Raw genomic sequence first — 24,085 nt, forward strand, 5'->3', positions numbered from 1 at the left:
AGAAGTGAATGTGAGAAAAGCTGTACTCTGGAGCGCCGGTTAATTGCATCCCCAGCGTACGCTCTCTTTCTGAACACATTGCTCCAGTCCCTGGAAAGACCACTCTTCCAGATCTGACTTCTTTTCATCCATGTGTTGAAAATGTCTTCTCATCTCCTATTATTTGTATGTGGATGCCGCATTACTCACTGGTAATGAAAACTCGGGATGTTATAAAAATGTATTTGCTTTTATGGAGGTCACGGCAGGTTAGGGCCTTTACAGGTGTCCTCCATGTGGGAATCATATTGCTTGTTTGACCAACAGCTATCTCCCCTTACTCCCCCATACACACATGGTTCTGAGAAAGGCGCCGCCAGACACGTCATAGCACAATGTCTGATAGAGTTGGGTCACATTTCTGGGCCCAGCAACAATGTCTTGCTCGGCTGCTCCCTTCTTTCTCTGTCTGGATGTAGCAGACACATTGTCAGGTGGGACAGAGGTTGGAGGACCCCCATTGTTGCCATAAATGTAAATCTCACAGGTAGGACATGTTTGCAGTGGGACCAATTACCCCGCGAAGGGTATTCTACTGTCCACTACTGGAATTTGTTCTCAATGTGGATGTGTCCTACAAATCCATTAGGCATGGGTGTTTTCGTGGTGACTTTTCTACTGTGCCATAGACATTCTTTGCAACACTAGTGTGGCTCTCCATCTGTTGATTAACTACAGCTCCCAGCATGCTGGGTGGTATAGTTCCCCAACAGCTGGACAGCTGCATTTGGGCATATCTCTCAGATCTGCACATTCCTCAACCAGGAGTCTGCAAAAATGCTTGTACATGCCCTCATCATCTCCCGTCTAGACTACCGGAACATCCTCTTCTGTGGCCTCGGATCTAGCACTCTTGCTTCCTTCCAATCTATCCTCAACTTGGCCGCCCAACTCTCCCCATTACCATTACTTCTCTGACTCTTCTCTCTGCCAATCCCTTCATTGGCTCCCAATTGTCCAGAGAATCTGATGACATACAAGGCCATCCACAACCTGTCCCCTCCATATATCTGTGACCTGATCTCCCTATACTTTCCCACACGCAATCTCTGTTCCTCAGAAGACCTCCTTCTCTTCTCTCCTCTTCCCACAATCGCCTCCAAGATTTCTCATGTGCATCCCCCCATACTCTGGAATTCTCTACTGCAACGTATCAGACTCTCACCTACAGTGGAAACCTTCAAAAGAAACCTGAAAACCAAACCTCTTGAGACAAGTCTACAACCTACAGTGACCCTGCTGCCTCTATACCATCATGACCAGCTTAACCGTCACCTACTACAGGTTCTTCTCAAAAAATTTGCATATTGTGATAAAGTTCATTATTTTCTGTAATGTACTGATAAACATTAGACTTTCATATATTTTAGATTCATTACACACAACTGAAGTAGTTCAAGCCTTTTCTTGTTTTAATATTGATGATTTTGGCATACAGCTCATGAAAACCCAAAATTCCTATCTCAAAAAATTAGCATATTTCATCCGACCAATAAAAGAAAAGTGTTTTTAATACAAAAAAAGTCAACCTTCAAATAATTAAGTTCAGTTCTGCACTCAATACTTGGTCGGGAATCCTTTTGCAGAAATGACCGCTTCAATGCGGCGTGGCATGGAGGCAATCAGCCTGTGGCACTGCTGAGGTGTTATGGAGGCCCAGGATGCTTCGATAGCGGCCTTAAGCTCATCCAGAGTGTTGGGTCTTGCGTCTCTCAACTTTCTCTTCCCAATATCCCACAGATTCTCTATGGGGTTCAGGTCAGGAGAGTTGGCAGGCCAATTGAGCACAGTAATACCATGGTCAGTAAACCATTTACCAGTGGTTTTGGCACTGTGAGCAGGTGCCAGGTCGTGCTGAAAAATGAAATCTTCATCTCCATAAAGCTTTTCAGCAGATGGAAGCATGAAGTGCTCCAAAATCTCCTGATAGCTAGCTGCATTGACCCTGCCCTTGATAAAACAGTGGACCAACACCAGCAGCTGACATGGCACCCCAGACCATCACTGACTGTGGGTACTTGACACTGGACTTCAGGCATTTTGGCATTTCCCTCTCCCCAGTCTTCCTCCAGACTCTGGCACCTTGATTTCCGAATGACATGCAAAATTTGCTTTCATCCGAAAAAAGTACTTTGGACCACTGAGCAACAGTCCAGTGCTGCTTCTCTGTAGCCCAGGTCAGGCGCTTCTGCCGCTGTTTCTGGTTCAAAAGTGGCTTGACCTGGGGAATGCGGCACCTGTAGCCCATTTCCTGCACACGCCTGTACACGGTGGCTCTGGATGTTTCTACTCCAGACTCAGTCCACTGCTTCCGCAGGTCCCCCAAGGTCTGGAATCGGTCCACAATCTTCCTCAGGGTCCGGTCACCTCTTCTCGTTGTGCAGCGTTTTCTGTCACACTTTTTCCTTCCCACAGACTTCCCACTGAGGTGCCTTGATACATCACTCTGGGAACAGCCTATTCGTTCAGAAATTTCTTTCTGTGTCTTACCCTCTTGCTTGAGGGTGTCAATGATGGCCTTCTGGACAGCAGTCAGGTCGGCAGTCGTACCCATGATTGCGGTTTTGAGTAATGAACCAGGCTGGGAGTTTTTAAAAGCCTCAGGAATCTTTTGCAGTTGTTTAGAGTTAATTAGTTGATTCAGATGATTAGGTTAATAGCTCGTTTAGAGAACCTTTTCATGATATGCTAATTTTTTGAGATAGGAATTTTGGGTTTTCATGAGCTGTATGCCAAAATCATCAATATTAAAACAAGAAAAGGCTTGAACTACTTCAGTTGTGTGTAATGAATCTAAAATATATGAAAGTCTAATATTTATCAGTACATTACAGAAAATAATGAACTTTATCACAATATGCTAATTTTTTTAGAAGAACCTGTATATCCTTCTCCCATCCCTTGTAGATTGTAAGCCCTCACGGGCAGGGCCCTCTCTCCTTCTGTACCAGTTTGTAACTCGTCTTGTTAATGCTTAGTGCAATTGTTTTATGTTATGTATGTGATCCCTTTCATATGTAATAAATGGAGCTATAATAATAAATAATAATAATGTTTAGACTGAAAAGTCTGATGTTGATTTAGAAGAAAATCAGCCGCAGAAATCCAAGACTGACCCTCAAAGTAGATTCGCACGCAGATTTGCCCCATCCAGTGTGACTAATGTGCGTGTGGCTACCCACAACGTCGTTGTGACGTCACTATTTTTTTGTGAAAAAAATCTGTGATTCCGTGCAGAATTGCCAGTGACATGGAAGAGAGAAGCCCTGTGGTGGATTCCACATGGATTTTGCAGCGGAGTAAATTTCTGCACTGTGAACATGTATATATGTATGATGTAGACTATACCTACCTAAGAGATGGAGGTGGGGGTCTCCATAATACTGTAGGTTTTTACACCGTGACAGCCCCATGCACACAGCTGTGCTATTGTAATATCTGAGCACCGTAATACTCCCACTGCAGACGTGGCATTCATGGCTCCGGCTAGCAATCAGGTGTGCCTTGTATAGACCTGTCATCGATAACATGGCTCCTCCTGCTGCTGAGAAGATATTTCACAAATCAGCTGCGGTGGCTGTTTTGACTTGAAAGCACAATGAGCACATAGAAGTCATTACCGCGGGTATATTATTACTATTATTGTCCTATTAATACGAATAATTACTGTAAGTACAGCGAGAGTATGTGGCTGCTGGCGCTAATAGAGAGGGCTTCCGACCTCCAGCTACGATATGACCTTATAGGCTACATATGTCTAGGGAGGATCCTACCATCCAACATTTCAGTCCTATGCAGTGGAACATTTACGCTCTATCCATTCTGACCAAAATCATATAAAAATAATTTGGAGGATAGGTCATCAATATGAAAGTACCAGAAAAAAAAACCTTTAAGTGAAAGGGACTGAGATGCAATACCAGGCACAACCACTACCAATTTTAAAGCATTGTACTCGCACAGTAGCCAACAGTTCCAAATTTGTAGGAACTGTCCCTAGCACATTTTGGCTGAAAATGGATGGGGCTTGTATAACCCCTGACTGTGATGCTCCCCGTGCACTTTCTTTGGTAGAAATGGCTAAAGAGGCTTATCTATGCACTATGTATTCTGAAAGGCTGCATATGGGGAGAAAATAGTTAACTGGCAGTCCTAAGTGATAGTTGCCGGATAGAGGGCCGGCCCCACTTTTCCCTGGATAGTAGAGTCGTTGGCAAGAAGGCCAAGAGAGATGATGTGTATGCATGTGCAGGTGTGTAAGCAAGACAAACTGAAGCAGGAGAAGAGGATTCTTCCAGAGGGAGACATCATCCCTGTGAGTGAAAAGCGGCCAGAATAGCAACTTGTCTAAGAACCAACCTCTGAGGAAAGAAGCATTGAATTTTTGCAGAAGGTTGAGAACTATTTAAAATGACGGTGGTTGGACAGAGACAGTAATGGTTATGCATGCACACAACTGTAGACTTCGCTGAGACACCATCCCTGTGAGTGGAAAAACTGCCAGAAAAGCAACGTTGTTGAAAACCAACCTCTGAGGGAAAGAAGCAATGAATTTTTGCAGAAGGTTGATGACTATTTCAAAGGACTGTGCTTGGAGACAAAGACAGTAAAGGTAAAGCACGAACATGGCTGTAGACTTCACTGCTCGTGGTTTAGGTTATATTGCTTCTGGCGCCCACCCCACTACACAGCCTTTGGAATACTCTGTGATATACGTGAGAACTGTGCCTACTGCTCATATTAGCACTATGACTCCCATCATCTATTCAGTAAAAGAGATGCCTTATTTTACTACAACCAAGATGGCCTGGTCATTGATCTCCATGTCTGATCTGGTCCCTTGTTCTCTTGCCTTGTACCCTGCTTTCCACTCACCAAACATCAGGGGCACCTGAGGACTATGACCATCCCCATTGCCACTACTCCCGTAATCTCCACTCTCTGCATGCCTCCCCTGCGGACCAGCACACTGCATATGCACCTGCTAAAAAATGAAGGGGATGCGTCATTCAAGAGGGGTGGTGAAAGTCAAACCCATTCTGATTTGACACAGATGATCTGTCCTAAGGATAATCTATTAAAGAAGATCTCCCACAAAAAAAAAATTCTATGACCTGTCAGAAAGGGGCATGATGTAATCTGTTGTGAATGTATTCTTCTAACCAGTGGCTGTATTTGTGAGTTATAACTAGTGATGAGCGAACTTCATATTTTGAAGTTCGTGTTGGGGTATATGCTGAATTGCGTTATAGATTCCGTTACCACGGACCATAACGCAATTCCATGACGGAATGCATAACTGAACGCCTTTAGAGGCATTCCGTTATTCATTCCGTCATAATAGAAGTCTATGGCCAGCATAACGGTTCCGTCCGCTTTTCGTTATGCTGGGTTGTACAGCAGAAGTTGCCAAAATGACTTCCTGTGACATCACTTCCTGCTCCACAGCTAATGGCTGAAGCGTCACCCAAAAGACTTCCTGCTCTGTCCGCCCCACTCTGTACATAAAACTGGTCACTGGTCAGAAAAATCCTCCAGGAAATCTAAACCTTCAATTTCTGTGGTGGATTTGCAGTTGTACACGTCACAGATCCAAATGTCGATTCAATGGAGCTCATCTGCAAGTGGCCACCGACCACGGAAACTACTTGAAGAGTGAACGTGTCAATTTTCAAAAACATTTTTTTTAACCACAAGGATGTCTAATCCGGACAGGCAAAATCGAATTGGGACGGATTCCGATTGACAACTCGAGGAGGCGGATATTGAGCAGAATCTACGCGGATTTCAGACTGGTATATGCACCGAAGTCCACACGGAAAGTGCACTGTGTGAACGTGCCCAAGGGGTATGTTATATGCAGCTAAAACCGTATCTAGAAAACTGCACGTGCTTTTTTTTCAGCTTTTGATGTGGTGCATTAACCCGTACATGTATGGTGCATAGGAGCTCAGCGGCACCATAGCCACGATCGGAGACAACTCTGATCTCGGACTTTGAAGCACTCAGATACCATGATCTTACTTCCAAAGTTTCTATCAAGCCCTGCCTGTGGCAGGGTTAGAGGGGTTGTCTCACTTCAGCAAATGACATCATTATCACGTAGAGAAAGTTACTACAAGGCTCTTACTAATGTATTGGTATTATCCATATTGCCCCCTTTGTTGGCTGGATTCATTTTTCCATCATATTATACACTGGTGGTTTCCAGGGGTTATGGCCACCGCTGCAGCGTAGATACAAAGTGAATATTATTGAGAAAACATGATGGGGGAGATTTTATCAGATTTCACCTTTTATTTTGCAAAGGAGCTGTGAAAAATGAAAGGTGGAATCTGATTGGTTGCGGTTGCTATGGGCACCTAAGCCAGTTTTAATTATACCAGTTTTGATAAATCTCCCCCATCGTCTTCTCCAGACAAGGTGCTGAGATCACGATGATTTCTCACTTGGACAGACCTCAAATATTTCCAGGTTTCTCACAGATCAAAGTGAAGTTTGTAGGAATTTATAAGCAAAGTCTAAACTTTCAACCCAGTTATCTCCACACGTCCTCCACGCGGCTTATCGCTATAATGGAATGCTGGGATGTCATATGAGAAGTATTACGTCACAGCGATAATACAAAGCATACATCAAATGTTGAGCAGAGGGAGCGGGTGAGGTGAGGGAGCAGGAGAGGCAAGGAAGTGGGCGAGGTGAGGGAGCGGACGAGACGAGGAAGCGGGAGAAGCGAGGGAGTGGGCGAGGTGAAGGAGTGCGGGGGCAAATGAGCGGGATAAGCGAGGAAGTGGGAGAGGCGAGGGAGCGGACGAGGCAAGGGAGCGGTTGAGGCAAGGGAGTGGGAGAGGCGAGGGAGTAGGAGCGAGGTGAGGGAGCAGGTGAGGGAGCGGGAGAGGCGATGGAGCGGGCGAGGCGAAGCAGAGGCGAGGGAGCGAGGGTGAGGTGAGGGAGCTGGAGCAGGCGAGGGAGAGGCGATGGCGCAGGCGAGGCGAAGGAGCGGGCGAGGCAAGGGAGTGGATGAGGCGAAGGAGTGGGGGAGGCAAAGGGAGCAGAAAAGGCAAGGGAGCGGGCGAGGTGAGGGAGCAGGTGAGGCAGGGGGACAGGTGTGGGAGCAGGCGAGGGAGAGGCGATGGCGCAGGCGAGGCGAAGGAGCGGGCGAGGCAAGGGAGTGGATGAGGCGAAGGAGTGGGGGGCAAAGGAGCGGGAGAAGCAGAGCGGAAGAGACGAGGGAGCATAAAAGGCAAGGGAGCGGGCGAGGTGAGGGAGCAGGCGAGGCAGCGGGCGAGATGTGGGAGCAGGAGAGGGAGCGGGCGATGTGAGGGAGCAGGAGAGGCGAGGGAGCGGGCGAGGGAGCAGGCGAGACGAAGCAGTGAACCACCACCTGGGCTCTATAGTGATCACTGATTGCTCTTCTCCTCGCCCGATTACTCGGGGCAGCACTGTTGGCGATTACGATTAATGCCATTATACTCTATACAGAGAACACTACAACCCCCAGCAAGACTCGACCACTGGACATAACTATAATACATTCTATCACACTCTATACAGAGAACACTACAACCCCCAGCAAGACCCGACCACTGGACATGACTATAATACATTCTATCATACTCTATACAGAGAACACTAGAACCCCCAGCAACACCCGACCACTGGACATGACTATAATACATTCTATCATACTCTATACAGAGAACACTACCACCCCCAGCATAACCTGACAAGTGGACATGACCAGAATACAATTATATTATACTCTATACCTAGAACACTACAACCCCCAACATGTAGTGACCACTGGACATAACCATAATACAATTTTATCATACACTATACATAGAATACTACAACCACTAACATGCCCTAAGCACTGGACAGGACTGTAATACAATTCTATTATACTGTATACCTAGAACACTACAACCCTTAACATGTAGTGACCACTGGACATGCCCATAATACAATTCTATTATGCTCTATACCTAGAATACTACAACCCCCAACATGTAGTGACCACTGGACATGCCCATAATACAATTCTATTATGCCCTATACCAGGGATGGGCAAACTGCGGCTCTCCAGCTGTTGTAAAACTACAAATCCCATCATGCCCAGTCTGCCTACAGCTATCAGCCTACAGCAGAGCATGATGGGATTTGTAGTTTTACAACAGCTGGAGAGCCGCAGCTTGCCCATCCCTGCCCTATACCTAGAACACTACAACCCCCAACATGTAGTGACCACTGGACATGCCCATAATACAATTATATTATGCTCTATACCTAGAACACTACAACCCCCAATATGTAGTGACCACTGGACATGCCCATAATTAGAGATGAGCGAACTTCTGTTTTAAGTTCGGCGTCTAAAGTTCGGCTTCCGGTTAGCGGAGGATCCCGATATGGATTCCGAATTCCGTTGTGGTCCGTGGTAGCGGAATCAATAATGGCCATTATTGATTCCGCTACCACGGACCACAACGGAATTCGGAATCCATATCGGGATCCTCCGCTAACCGGAAGCCGAACTTTAGATGCCGAACTTAAAACAGAAGTTCGCTCATCTCTACCCATAATACAATTCTATTATGATCTATACCTAGAACACTACAACCCCCAACATGTAGTGACCACTGGACATGCCCATAATACAATTCTATTATGATCTATACCTAGAACACTACAACCCCCAACATGTAGTGATCACAGGACATGCCCATAATACAATTCTATTATGCTTCATACCTAGAACACTACAACCCCCAACATGTAGTGACCACTGGACATGCCCATAATACAATTCTATTATGCTCTATACCTAGAACACTACAACCCCTATTACCTATGTCTGTACATCACTGTTGTGATGATCTCACAACTCATTATACCAGAAATAAAGTCATATTCAGTGTATACAGTGAGGAACAGAAGTATTTGAACACCCTGCGAGTTTGCAAGTTCTCCCACTTAGAAATCATGGAGGGGTCTGACATTCACATTGTAGGTACGTTCCCGCTCTGAGAGACAGAATAAAAAAAAAATTCAGGAATTCACATTGTATGATTTTTTAAGAATGTATTTGTCTTGCACGGCTGAACATAAGTATTTGAACACCTGAGAAAATCAGTGTTAATATTTGGTACAGAAGCCTTTGTTTGCAGTTACAGAGGTCAGACGTTTCCTGTAGTTATTGACCAGGTTTGCGCACAGCAGCAGGGATGTTGTCCCACTCCTCCTCACAGATCTCCTCTAGATCTGTCAGGTTTCGGGGCTGTCGCTGAGCAACACTGAGTTTCAGCTCCCTCCAAAGATGTTCTATTGGATTTAGGTCTGGAGACTGGCTAGGCCACTCCAGAACCTTGATATGCTTCTTATGGAGCCACTCCTTGGTTATCCTGGCTGTGTGCTTCGGGTAATTGTCATGTTGAAAGACCCAGCCACGACCCATCTTCAATGCTCTGACTGAGGGAAGAAGGTTGTTGCTCAAAATCTCACAATAAATGGCCCCATTCACCCTCTCCTTAATACAGTGCAGTCGTCCCGTGACCTTCGCAGAAAAGCACCCCTAAAGCTTGATGTTACCACCCCCATGCTTCACAGTAGGGATGCTGTTCTTGGGATGCAACTCATCCTTCTTTTTCCTCCAAACACGACGAGTAAGGTTTAGACCAAAAAATTCGACTTTGGTCTCATCTGACCACATGACTTTCTCCCATGCCTCCTCTGGATCATCCAGATGGTCATTGGCAACCTTCAGACGGGCCTGGACATGGCAATGCATGATTTGAAACCATGACGGAGTACTGTTCTACCGACAGTGACCTTTGAAAATGAAACTGTGGTCCCAGCTCTCTTCATGTCATTGACCAGCTCCTCCCTTGTAGTTCTGGGCTGATTCCTCACCTTTCTTATCATCAGTGATACTCCACGAGGGGAGATCTTGCATGTAGCCCCAGTCCAAGGGAGACTGACAGTCGTCTTTAGCCTCTTCCATTTTCTAACAATTGCCCCAACAGTTGATCTATTTTCACCAAGCTGCTTGGCAATTGACCCGTAGACCTTTCCAGCCTTGTGGAGGCCCACAATTTTGTCTCTGGTGTCTTTCGACAGCTCTTTGGTCTTGCCCATGGTAGTAGTTGGCGTCTGACTGACTGTGGGGTGGACAGGGGTCTTTAAAGAGCTCAGACAGGTGCTACTAAGTTAGATTAATGAGTGGAGTAGAGGTGGACTTTTTAAAGGCACAGTAACAGGTCTTTGAGAGCCAGAATTCTTGCTGTTTCTCAGGTGTTCAAATACTTATGTTCAGCCGTGCAAGACAAATAAATTCTTTAAAAATCATACAATGTGATTTCCTGAATTTTTTTGTCTCTCAGAGTAGGAATGCACCTACAATGTGAATGTCAGACCCCTCCATGATTCCTAAGTGGGAGAACTTGCAAAATCGCAGGGTGTTCAAATACTTCTGTACATCAGTTGTGCGATAAGGTAGACAAAATATAACAAGATCGTTCAGAAGCCGTACACCTGCTTGTGATGAGTTCCAATATGTCAGAGCTGCAGTTTGTGTCTCTTCCTAATGTGAATGAGGACAGAGAGTATAAGCCATAGACAGCCATTTCTGAGTTAGTTGTGATGTCCCCATGGTCCAGGTGTCCACAGCCCCATCCTGACACCAAAACTCCCCTACATGACTCCCATCATTCTGCTGTTTGTCAAGGGGAAAGTGCTTGGCACCACAGGGGGCAGCGCGCATCGCAGGCCTTTGTGCTGTTCAGTGGGGGGTTGTGGTAAATCCTCATGGGGGCCCTATTTACAAGTCTGCTACTACCAGTAACACCCCTATATGTTCCACTACAACCCCCATCATCACATGAACCAGACACCAACAGACCTATCCTTTCATATCTTCTCCCATACAGAACAAGGACCGGCCTGTGCTGCAGAGAATAAGAGCCAGGAGAGGGTTAACTGAGCGGGAACATTCCTACATATAAATCACCCTGAGTGGATGATGGAAGAGCTTCACATGTATGTAAGAGGAAGAGTAGAGCTCTGCTACATGTAACACTATAGATGGCAGCATATACATGCAGGGACTACTATCCTATACATGGACTGTGGGGACTGTGAACATCATTAACGCATCAGTCCATATCATCATCATTAATAGTGGTCCTTCATGTCAGTTATTATCAACATCAAGTTCCTTAAAATCCATGTCGTCTCCATCAGAATCACCATCATGATCACCATCATCATTATTAATAATGTTCTTTAGGTCAGTCATTATCATCAAGTTCCTTAAAATCCATGTCTTCATCATCATCATAATCATCACCATCACCATCATCATTATTAATAATGTCCTTCAGGTCAGTCGTTATCATCATCAAGTGTCTTAAAATCCATGTCCTCACCATCATCTTCATCATAATCACCATCATTATTAATAATGTCCTTCAAGTCAGTTATTGTCTTCAAGTGCCTTAAAATCTGTATCATCACCATCATCATCATCATATATAAATCATTATAAAGCTTCCTCCAGTCACTTATCACTATACGATCTTCATGACTAATATCACTAAAACCTTGGTTGGTTTCACCACCATCCTCACCATCATCCCTATTATTATCATTATTAATGATAAGTCGATTGGATCGTTACCATCATCATCACAATCATCAGCTTCTTCATCATCATCATCATCATTACTATTAATAAAGTCCTACAAGTCAGTCATTGTCATCCTCACGCCATGATTAAGGAAAAGTCGCACTATGTCCGAAACACGTTGGCGGTGATTACTGTCTAGTGCAGGATGTTTTCAACTTGTTTACAATAAATACAGAGCTGTAAGGAGTGCTGACCCAATTCCAGACTACTCCCTGCACCCAATGCCAGGATATCCACAATGACAAGACTGGTGGTCAGCCAACCTAATGTGCCTTATAAAATCTGAGTCCTCATCATCATCATCATCATCATTACTATTATTATAAAGCTCCTTCAGTCACTTACCATTATTATATAAACATCACAACTATCATTACTAAAGGCCTTTAGAGTCCGTATCATCCTCATCATCCTCCCTGTTATTATAATTACTAGTAATATGAAGACAATTGGATCATCATCACCATCCTCTTCAGATCCATAACTTCTCCACCAAATATGAATTTCACCAGCATCCAACTTGAAGTATTCAAATTTATTAAAAATGAGGTATATTTCACACAATGTTTCAACCCATGTAGGAGCCTTTTTCCCATCCATATCATCATCAGTAATCATCATCCTCAAGCAAGTCCATATCATCTTCAAGAGTCTTCAGGTCCATATAATCTTCATCTTTATCATCAAGTAGGTCCATATCATCTTCAAGGGTCTTCAGGTCCATATAATCTTCATCTTTATCATCAAGTAGGTTCATATAGAAACATAGAATGTGTCGGCAGATAAGAACCATTTGGCCCATCTAGTCTGCCCAATATCATCTTCAAGGGTCTTCAGGTCCATATAATCTTCATCATAATCATCTATAACATCATCATCATCATCCACGAGGGTCTTAAGGCCCATACCATATCATCATCATCATTAAAAATCCATATCATCCTCATCATCAAACAAGACCATATAATAATCATCACCCTCATTGATAACAAGTTCTATCACATAAATTTTATCATCATCATCCTCATCATGACTTTAATGAAGACCATTATTGTTTTTATCCTGTGTCATAGTTAGGTTCATCATCATCCTCCTCACTAAAGGCCTTCATAGTCATCCTCCTACTATTAAGTGCCTATATGCAGCCACAAGAATGGCACATTTGGTCTGGAGGAGCCTGTGACAGGCTGGAGAGCTGCTGCTGGCTGTGATTAGCTGAGGCCTGGTGCTCCCCCTCCTCTTACCTTTGCAAATTGTCTTCTCAGATCACGTTGTGGGGCCTCTCAGTCCCCATGCTGTGCGATAGCTCCTCGGGGCTGCTCCATCCCCAGCACTGCAGCACGGCCGAGCCTTCCCTGGGATCATATGGAAGGAGCTGCAGCTTCATGTGTGTGTGTAGTGGTGTCTCCAGCACTGAGTCACGTCGCTGTGTAGGACTGAATGTTCAGTTGGGCTGATAGGTGGGTGGCGAGGCTTCTGTACAGCGCGGTGCCAGCTCACCAGCCAAGAAATATCTATTATATTCTTCTGATGAAAAAAATCATCATCTAATTATAGAGCCTGGGAACTAGCGAGAAAAGCCCTGCACCGTCAACGACGACAGTCATCAAGTCCATATATGTCATCATGTATGGAGTATCTCCTATCTATCTATCTATCTATCTATCTATCTATCTATCTATCTATCTATTATCTATCTATCTATTATCTATCTATCTATCTATCTATCTATCTATCTATTATCTATCTATATGTCTATCTATCTATCTATCTATATAATGTCTATCTATCTATATTATATTTATTATCTATCTATTATCTATCTCATATCTATCTATCTCCAATAACTATGTCTATCTGACTGCCTGTCTGTTTATCTATCTTCTATCGATTCCTTTACTCAAAGCATGTTCATGACATGTGGAGGGAAGGGCCTACAGCCATTTCACATGTTCACACATTTTGTCAAGGCCAAACTGAGATGGAAAAGGATCTAGGAATTTTAATAAACAGCAAACTAATCTGTAGAAACCAGTGTCAGGCAGCGGCTGCCAAGGCCAATAAGATAATGGGTTGCATCAAAAGGGGCATAGATGCCCGTGATGAGAACATATTCCTACCACTTTACAAATCACTAGTCAGACCACACATGGAGTACTGTGTACAGTTCTGGGCTCCTGTGAACAAGACAGACATAGCAGAGCTGGAGAGGGTCCAGAGGAGGGCAACTAAAGTAATAACTGGAATGGGGCAACTACAGTACCCTGAAAGATTATCAAAATTAGGGTTATTCACTTTAGAAAAAAGACGACTGAGGGGAGATCTAATTCCTATGTATAAATATGTCAGGGGTCAGTATAGAGATCTCTCCCATCATCTATTTATCCCCAGGACTGTGACTGTGACGAGGGGACATCCTCTGCGTCTGGAGGAAAGAAGGTTTGTACACAAACATAGAAGAGGATTCTTTACGGTAAGAGCAGTGAGACTATGGAGCTCTCTGCCTGAGGAGGTGGTGATGGTGAGTACAATAAAGGAATTCAAGAGGGGCCTGGATGTATTTCTGGAGTGTAATAATATTACAGGCTATAGCTACTAGAGAGGGGTCGTTGATCCAGGGAGTTATTCTGATTGCCTGATTGGAGTCGGGAAGGAATTTTTTATTCCCCTAAGGCTACTTTCACACTAGCGTTTTTCTTTTCCGGCATTGAGTTCCGTCCTGGGGGCTCTATACCGGAAAAGAACTGATCAGTTTTATCCCCAGGCATTCTGAATGGAGAGTAATCCGATCAGGATGCATCAGGACGTCTTCAGTTCAGTCATTTTGACTGATCAGGCAAAAGAGAAAACCGTAGCATGCTACGGTTTTATCTCTAGCGAAAAAAACTGAATATTTGCCTGAATGCATTTTTTTCCATAGGAAATGCGCAGACCTTTAAAAATGAGAAGAAAATAAATACCGGATCCGTTTTGCCTGATGACACCGGAAAAACGGATCTGGTATTGCAATGCATTTTTCTGACTGATCAGGATCCTAATCAGTCAGAAAAATGCCTGATCAGTCAGAAAAATGACATGCGTTTGCATACAGTTTGCCTGATCAGGCAGGCAGTTCAGGCAACGGAACTGCCTGCCGGGATCAAACAACGCAAGTGTGAAAGTAGTACCCTAAAATGAAAAGTTTTTCTTTCTTCTAGATCCACATTGCAGGATAATAGTGTAGGCTGGACTAGATGGACATACATTGATAAAACCCAGGTCTGAGCAGACATACCCGGTGGATGGTCATGAGCCCCTGGTTTATTATTTTTATTATTATTATGTCCCTGATCCACGTTGCCTTAGATGCTTGACGACCAACAGGCCACCCACAAACAATTCCATTTCAGTCAGAAGAACCTCCATAAAAGATGCCATCACAACCTGGAACCAGAGCCTTCAAGTCATTGCTACCAAACAGGGACTCCTCTGTCCACTGAAGCATCACCGCTTCCTTCTCCTGCACCGCCGCCTGCAATAAACATCTGCTGGAGCTTATCTCAAGATAATGAGTTCTGCATCAGAAATTTCCAGGAAGGGAACCATTAACACCTTGTCTACCGGCCATCTCTAGTCCCAAAGATCCATGTCCTTACACGTATTCCTTCAGAATATGCAAGTTTGCAAAATATAATGAAAACTTGGCTTTGAACCATATGGGAAATTCTTGACTTAAAATGCAGCTTCCTGTCTGAAAATAAAAAGTTGACCTCCCAAACCGACGTAGATGGGACTGATCTAACCATTTTTGGCAATTATTGAGTCCGTCCATGACGTAAGGCACACGAGACCGGTGGTGGCAAGCCCCAGTTTCTCTATGGGTACAGCCTGACACTTTTTATTATGGGGATGTCTGGTGTAGAAAAACTATTTCCCAGGACCTTATTAGGGCACTATTGTGATCAGATTCTTAGGGTACAGCCCCACTACCAAGTCTACGGGATCTCCATAAATATCTATCCATAGAAAGACTTAAAGCCAAAAGGGACTTGGTCCTTGGTAGAACACAGGGGTCTTCTCCTTCTTGTGGTCATTAGCTCAGGGGCCTCCACCGAAGAGAACCTTGAACATGTCTACACGACATGAAATGTTTTACAATACTTCAGGCAACTATAAACTTTATTACATCTCTGTATACTGTTGGTTAATGATTGGCAGAAAGTGTTTTCCCTGCAGCACCCCCACAGGGGAAAGGAAGTATTACACTGCTGGTTCCTCCAGGGCAAGAGGTGCATTTTGTCACCACCGTTCTCTGCTCGAGATGAGGATTGTGAAAAAGGGGATGCTCATTACGTAATTGTTTTTCTAAATTAGTGAACCCCCTTATATCAGGCCTGACAAAACCAGTTCTGCTGGTGACTTCCGGTAATAACGCAGTTTATATTTGCTTAATGACCCCCACTGAGTTCCATAATTAGCTTGCAGATGGTGTAATCTCTCGTGTTCACCATAATGTTCATTTATTGCATTTTTCCCAGGTTAGAGAAGTGCTTGGCTCTGGATCCCTTTCTGTCAGGAGTTTAGCAGCGACTATCTGCACAGTTGCTATGGAGACCATTATACGTACCTGATTTGGGCCCGTACCCAACGCACCTCCGGGATGAATCATCTCGTGTTATATATATATATATATATCTCCGAGAAGGATTGCTGTAACTATAATGCAGTATACAACCGCCGATACAGCGAGGAGGGATCTACATAGCGATGACATCACATAGCAATATCACATCTGTCCGCGATGCGGCTGCACAATGAAGGAGTAGAAGGGGGAAACCTGCTTCAATGACCCATGGTATTATATGTGGGACAACGGTAAAAGCAAGCCATCATGGAGCATGTGAGGAGGAAAAAAGGCTAATTTTTTTCCTTATGCCCCACCCATTAGAACCCCCCCCCCCCAACTTATAGTAATTGAGTCACATATAGTACATATAACATAGAACACCCCAAAATGAATACAGACCACACACCTGATCCCCCCAGACAAAATCCTTATATGACACCAGACCCTGCTTTATCCAGACCCTACACCAGCACTTTATACTATATGAGACCCCGCTTTATCCAGACCCTACACCAGCACTTTATACTATATGAGACCCCGCTTTATCCAGACCCTACACCAGCACTTTATACTATATGAGACCCCGCTTTATCCAGACCCTACACCAGCACTTTATACTATATGAGACTCCGCATTATCTAGACCCAAGACCAGACCTTTTTTCGACACCAGATCCCTCTTTATTTAGGCCCGAGACAAGCCCTTTATACCACACCAGACCTGACTTTATCCAGACCCCAGACCAGTCCTTTATACGACACCAGACTCTGCATTATCTAGACCCCTGACCAGCCCTTTATACAACACCAGACCCTGCTTTATCCTGACCCAAGTCCAGCCCTTTACTCAACACCAGGCCCCACTTTCTCCAGATCCCAGACCTGCCCTTTATATGACACCAGCCATCCTTTATCCATACCTCACACCAGCCTTTTATAAAGCACCAGACTCTACATTATCTAGACCCCAGACCGGCCCTGTATATGACATCAGACCCTGCATTTTCCAGAACCCAGACCAGCCCTTTATAAGACACCAGACCCCACATTATCCAGACCCCAGACCAGCCCTTTATATGACAGCAGCACCCCTTATCCAGACCCTAGACCAGACTTTTTTTGTCACAAGAACCCCCTTTATCCAGACCCCAAAGCAGCCCTTATTACAATACCAGACCCCACTTTATCCAGACCCCACTTTATCCAGACCCCAGAACAGCCCTTTATACAACACTAGACCCTGCATTATGTAGAACCCAGAACAATCCTTCCTAGAACACCACAACCTGCTTTATCCAGGCACTAGACCAGCCCTTTTATACATCAGACCCTGATTTTTACAGTCTCCAGATCAGTCCTTTATAGGACACCAGACCCTGCTTTATCCAGACCTCAAAACAGCCCTTTATACAGCACCAGACCCTGCATTATCTAGAACCCAGACCAGCCCTTTACTTAACACCAGGCCCCACTTTATCCAGACCCCAGAACGGCCCTTTATATGACACCAGCCATCCTTTATCCAGACCTCACACAAGCCTTTTATACAACACCAGACTCTATATTATCCAGACCCCAGACCAGCCCTGTATTTGACATCAGACCCTGCATTTTCCAGAACCCAGACCAGCCCTTTATACAACACCTGCCCCCCTTTATTCAGACCCCAGACCAGACCTTTTTTTTACGACACAAGAATTCCCTTTATCCAGACCCTAAACCAACCCTTTTTACAACACCAGACCCCGCTTTATCGAGATCCCAGACCAGCCCTTTATGCAACACCAGACCTCACTTTATCCAGACCCCAGGCCAGCCCTTTATACGACACCAGACCCTGCACTATCCAGAACCAAGAACAGTCCTTTATACGACACAAGACCCCTCTTTATTCAGGCCCAAAACAAGCCATTTATACGACAGCAGACCTCACTTTATCCAGACCAGCCCTCTAAACGACACCATACTCTACTTTATTCACACACTGACCAGCCCATTATACGACACCAGACCCCCATTTATACAGACTTCAGGCCAAACCACCATGTATACAGACCAAAGACCAGAGCTCCACTGCACAGAATAGTGAGTGTACCTCTGAAGTATAATACAGGATGCAACTCAGAATCAGCACATAAGTGACTGCTCCAGAAGAATACTAAGTGCAGCTCTGGAGTATAATACAGTATATAGCTCCAGATCAGTACAGGATAAGTAATGTAATGTATGTATACAGTGACTCCACCAGCAGAATAGTGAGTGCAGCTCTGGAGTATAATACAGGATGTAACTCAGAATCAGTACAGGATAAGTAATGTAATGTATGTATACAGTGACTCCACCAGCAGAATAGTGAGTACAGCTCTGGAGTATAATACAGGATGTAACTCAGGATCAGTACAGGATAAGTAATGTAATGTATGTACACAGTGACTGCACCAGCAGAATAGTGAGTGCAGCTCTGGAGTATAATACAGGATATAACTCAGGATCAGTACAGGACAAGCAATGTAATGTATGTACACAGTGACTCCACCAGCAGAATAGTGAGTGCAGCTCTGGAGTATAATACAGGATGTAACTCAGGATCAGTACAGGATAAGTAATGTATGTACACAGTGACTGCACCAGCAGAATAGTGAGTGCAGCTCTGGAGTATAATACAGGACGTAACTCAGGATCAGTACAGGATAAGTAATGTAATGTATGTACACAGTGACTGCACCAGCAGAATAGTGAGTGCAGCTCTGCAGTATAATACAGGATGTAACTCAGGATCAGTACAGGATAAGTAATGTAATGTATGTACACAGTGACTGCACCAGCAGAATAGTGAGTGCAGCTCTGCAGTATAATACAGGATGTAACTCTGGATCAGTACAGGATAAGTAATGTAATGTATGTACACAGTGACTCCACCAGCAGAATAGTGAGTGCAGCTCTGGAGTATAATACAGGATGTAACTCAGGATTAGTACCGGATAAGTAATGTAATGTATGTACACAGTGACTCCACCAGCAGAATAGTGAGTGCAGCTCTGGAGTATAATACAGGATGTAACTCAGGATCAGTACAGGATAAGTAATGTAATGTATGTACACAGTGACTCCACCAGCAGAATAGTGAGCGCAGCTCTGGAGTATAATACAGGACGTAACTCAGGATCAGTACAGGATAAGTAATGTAATGTATGTACACAGTGACTCCACCAGCAGAATAGTGAGTGCAGCTCTGGAGTATAATACAGGATATAACTCAGGATCAGTACAGGATAAGTAATGTAATGTATGTACACAGTGACTCCACTAGCAGAATAGTGAGTGCAGCTCTGGAGTATAATACAGGATGTAACTCAGGATCAGTACAGGATAAGTAATGTAATGTATGTACACAGTGACTTCACCAGCAGAATAGTGAGTGCAGCTCTGGAGTATAATACAGGATGTAACTCAGGATCAGTACAGGATAAGTAATGTAATGTATGTACATAGTGACTCCACCAGCAGAATAGTGAGTGCAGCTCTGGAGTATAATACAGGATATAACTCAGGATCAGTACAGGATAAGTAATGTAATGTATGTACACAGTGACTCCACTAGCAGAATAGTGAGTGCAGCTCTGGAGTATAATACAGGATGTAACTCAGGATCAGTACAGGATAAGTAATGTAATGTATGTACACAGTGACTGCACCAGCAGAATAGTGAGTGCAGCTCTAGAGTATAATACAGGATGTAACTCAGGATCAGTACAGGATAAGTAATGTAATGTATGTACACAGTGACTGCACCAGCAGAATAGTGAGTGCAGCTCTAGAGTATAATACAGGATGTAACTCAGGATCAGTACAGCATCAGTAATGTAATGTGTGTACACAGTGACTCCACCAGCAGAATAGTGAGTGCAGCTCTGGAGTATAATACAGGATGTAACTCAGGATCAGTACAGGATAAGTAATGTAATGTGTGTACACAGTGACTCCACCAGCAGAATAGTGAGTGCAGCTCTGGAGTATAATACAGGATGTAACTCAGGATCAGTACAGGATAAGTAATGTATGTACACGGTGGTTAATTCTATATGCGGACATGATAAGTAGCTGGTAGTAGTGCTGATCAGAGGACACATTACATTGTGACTCCCTTCACAACATTTCATTATGCGCCCACAGACAGCCATATTTCCGCATTACCATTCGACCCCCGAATGTGGGGATTTTCACGAGTGTCTGTTTTCTTCACAAAATAAAGCTAATTACAATTAAAAAAATATTACAAGGAAAGACACCTGGGAGTGAAAGGGTTAAGACGTGGCAGTCATTACATATTCTCCAGTACTTAATATAGCAAAACATTTCACAATGTGGAAGAAAGTGCTGAAACAGGTCAGGCCGGGCCCTTGGGAGACATCATGGCAACATGCAGATCGTTCTGTTCTGGCGGTCTACCTGCGGCTGCGCGGCCCCGGTGTATACGGCTCACCTAGTCTACGTGAGGGGGGGAATTCTGAGAGACAAATTCAGGTCAAGATTGTCATCTCTCCAGGACACATGCCCTGAATTGTGCTGAGCTATGAGTCAGTCAGCAACTAAAATATACATTCTTGTATAGATGTAGCAGAGTTGAACGTGCTGCATGGTTTGTTCATATTGATTGCTCTTTTGACAGTCATTTACAGCCTGTCGGTTTGATAAGACTGTTGGAGATCCTACCCCTGGGACCTCCGCTGATCCCTACATCAGCAGTACTGGGTCTCACAATCGTGTAATGACTGGAGGATGCCCCATTTCTTACCTCGGGGCACACCCTGGTATTTGGGCTCCTGCCTGGTGCAGGGTTGCCACCCAGCGGGTAATTCACCGGCCGAGTTAGTACTTTAATGCCCCTGCCGGTGCCGGAATTTTTTTCTAACAGCAATAACAATTGCCGGTATTTTTCTATAAGAACTGTTACTAATGAGCACTTCCATTGTGGATCGCTCATTAGTACAGCCTTTAACTAACACCCCTCCCCCACTAGATGGCGCCGCTGTGAACACTAGCTGCTGACTGGAGGACAGGACCTGCGAGACGTCATCACCCGGGAGCGCAGGTCCTGTCTTGAGTGTTCACAGAGGCGCAAGCAAATTGAGGAGGTGAGTGCTATTTTTTTTTTTTTTTTGCACAAGCAGAGAAGGGGGCATTATTAATTGGGGGGTTGGGGGCACTAATAGGGGCATTAGTCATTCTGTGGGGCACTAATGGGGGCATTCATATTATTGGGGGCACTAATGGGGGCATTATTAATATTGGGGGCACTAGTGGGGGCACTATTAATTCTGGGGGCACTAATGGGGGCATTACTATTACTGGGGGCACTAATGGGGGCATTATTAATATTGGGGGCACTATTAATTCTGGGGGCACTAATGGGGGCATTCATATTATTGGGGGCACTAATGGGGGCATTATTAATATTGGGGGCACTAGTGGGGGCACTATTAATTCTGGGGGCACTAATGGGGGCATTACTATTACTGGGGGCACTAATGGGGGCATTATTAATATTGGGGGCACTATTAATTCTGGGGTGCAGGCACTAATGGGGCATTACTATTACCGGGGGCCCTAATAGGGCACTATTAATTCTGGGGGGCACTAATGGGGGCATATTAAATACTGGGGGCGCTACTAATTCTGGAGGGTGCTAATGGAGGCATTACTCTTACCGGGGACCGTAATGGGGGCACTATTAATTCTGGGGGGCACTAATTGGGGTATTATTATATTATTTTTTTTGCTTATTACATTTTTTTTTCCTTACAGTACAAAATTGAAATAAAATGTAGCAGTGCTGATTCCGAGTACAACAGGACACAATCTGCCAACATAACAGGTACAAAAAGTTACATCACATTGAACAGACAGTAACATGCAAACCTCAGTAGTCTTCGCTGTTTTAAGAGAATTCGAATATTCAATTCCATATTAGAGTTGACTCGGATCACCCACTGACCTATCCAAACTTGTCACCCGTCCGTCCTCCGTCCCCCCCCCCATGATGGTCATCTCGGTAAACTTCGCCAATGGTCACCCAATCTCTCCCCCCCCCGCCCCGGGACAAAGATGACACATATTCAGGACGTACCACATATTCCTCATATCTCTCGATTCTTCCATTCCCTAATGTCCGCTGCTCTTTTTGATCCCCACTCTCTCGCAATGATAACCTTTGCCGCCATAAGACCTCTTATCCGGACCCTTTTTTCCTCTCTTACCCTAACTGATGATGGTAAACAACCTCGGACGGCCGCTTCCGGTTTATATGGAAGACTCTGCAGTGACGAACCCAATGACCTCTCGCCAGTACGATTGCCTACTAGACCAGGTCCATGTCATATGGATGTAGTCAGCGGACTCTTTACTACATCTCCAACATTTCGATTCTCGTTCTTTATAAATCTTACTTAGCAATACTGGAGTCAGGTATATTCTATGAATAATGTTAAAATAAATAATCCTCAAATTACTAGAAATCGTTGACTTTGTAATGTTTTTGTATATGCTCCCCCCATTCTATTGAGTTTAGTCCTATATCTTCTTCCCATTTTCCCTCACTATTACATTTTAGTATTTTCCCCATTCCCTTCCTTATTATCCTATACACTTGGCAGATAGTCACCCTCCTTGTCGTGTGTTGATAACAAAAATCGATGAAATCGTGTTTTGTAGTAATAAAATATTCCCTATTTTGTGAGGCTTCAGACGCGGGTTTTAGTTGGTGATACCGGTAGATTTTCACCGGGGGCACAATTCTCTTAGTGCTCTTATTGTCCCGTTCTTTACTAACTGTGATACATAAATAATACCAATATTTTCAGAGTATTAATCGTCTGTGATTAGTTGAAATTCTACAATATTGCTATTACACCACAAAGGAGAAAAATATGAAGTGTTCAAGATTCCTAATATTTTTTTTATCTTGCCCGAAAACAAATCCACCATTCGACATATTGGACATTTTTCCCTTTATTTTTGATGAATCCCGTCTCCAGTATGCTAAATATACTATATTTTGGGCCGCTAAAGCCCTGTTCTAGATATTCCTTTATATTGTTCCCCCCTGACTTTATCCACTGCATTTGGGAGGCTAGATAGTGTCCCTGAAAAAAGGGGACCGATAGTCCTCCATCCTCTTCCGCTAACCACAGATATTTTTGTTTAAGTTTTACCCTTTTCCTTCCCCAGATTAAATCATTCAGCAATCAGGGGCACTAGTGGGGGCACTACTAATTCTGGAGGGTGCTAATGAGGGCATTACTATTACCGGGGGCCCCTATGGGGGCACTACAAATTCTGGAGGGTGCTAATGAGGGCATTACTATTACCGGGGGCCCCTATGGGGCCACTACTAATTCTGGAGGGTGCTAATGAGGGCATTACTATTACCGGGGGCCCCTATGGGGCCACTACTAATTCTGGAGGGTGCTAATGAGGGCATTACTATTACCGGGGGCCCCTATGGGGGCACTACAAATTCTGGAGGGTGCTAATGAGGGCATTACTATTACCGGGGGCCCCTATGGGGCCACTACTAATTCTGGGGGGCACTAATTGGAGTATTAATATTACTGGGGCTCACTAATGGGGGCAATATTAATTCTGAGGGGGGTAATGGGGGCACTATTAATTCTGGGGGACACTAATTGGAGTATTAATATTACTGGGGCTCACTAATGGGGGCACTATTAATTCTGGGGGACACTAATTGGAGTA

The 24,085-nt window shown here is 44.4% G+C and overlaps 1 protein-coding gene across 2 annotated transcripts in view; it reads right to left on the reverse strand.

The window, feature by feature from the left end:
* LZTS3 (leucine zipper tumor suppressor family member 3) overlaps window positions 1–24,085 on the reverse strand; it is a 101,875-nt gene that overhangs the window by 51,216 nt on the left and 26,574 nt on the right. The window contains exon 1 of one of the 2 annotated variants that reach the window (XM_040419324.1): window positions 12,970–13,044. The exons of the other annotated variant lie outside the window; for it this stretch is intronic. The gene's annotated coding sequence lies outside the window, so the exon portion shown is untranslated. Of the gene's footprint in view, window positions 1–12,969; window positions 13,045–24,085 lie in introns of those variants that run through there. 2 annotated transcript variants of the gene reach the window in all.

The sequence above is a fragment of the Bufo bufo genome, chromosome 2, assembly GCF_905171765.1.
Source record: "Bufo bufo chromosome 2, aBufBuf1.1, whole genome shotgun sequence".
Classification (NCBI taxonomy): domain Eukaryota; kingdom Metazoa; phylum Chordata; class Amphibia; order Anura; family Bufonidae; genus Bufo; species Bufo bufo.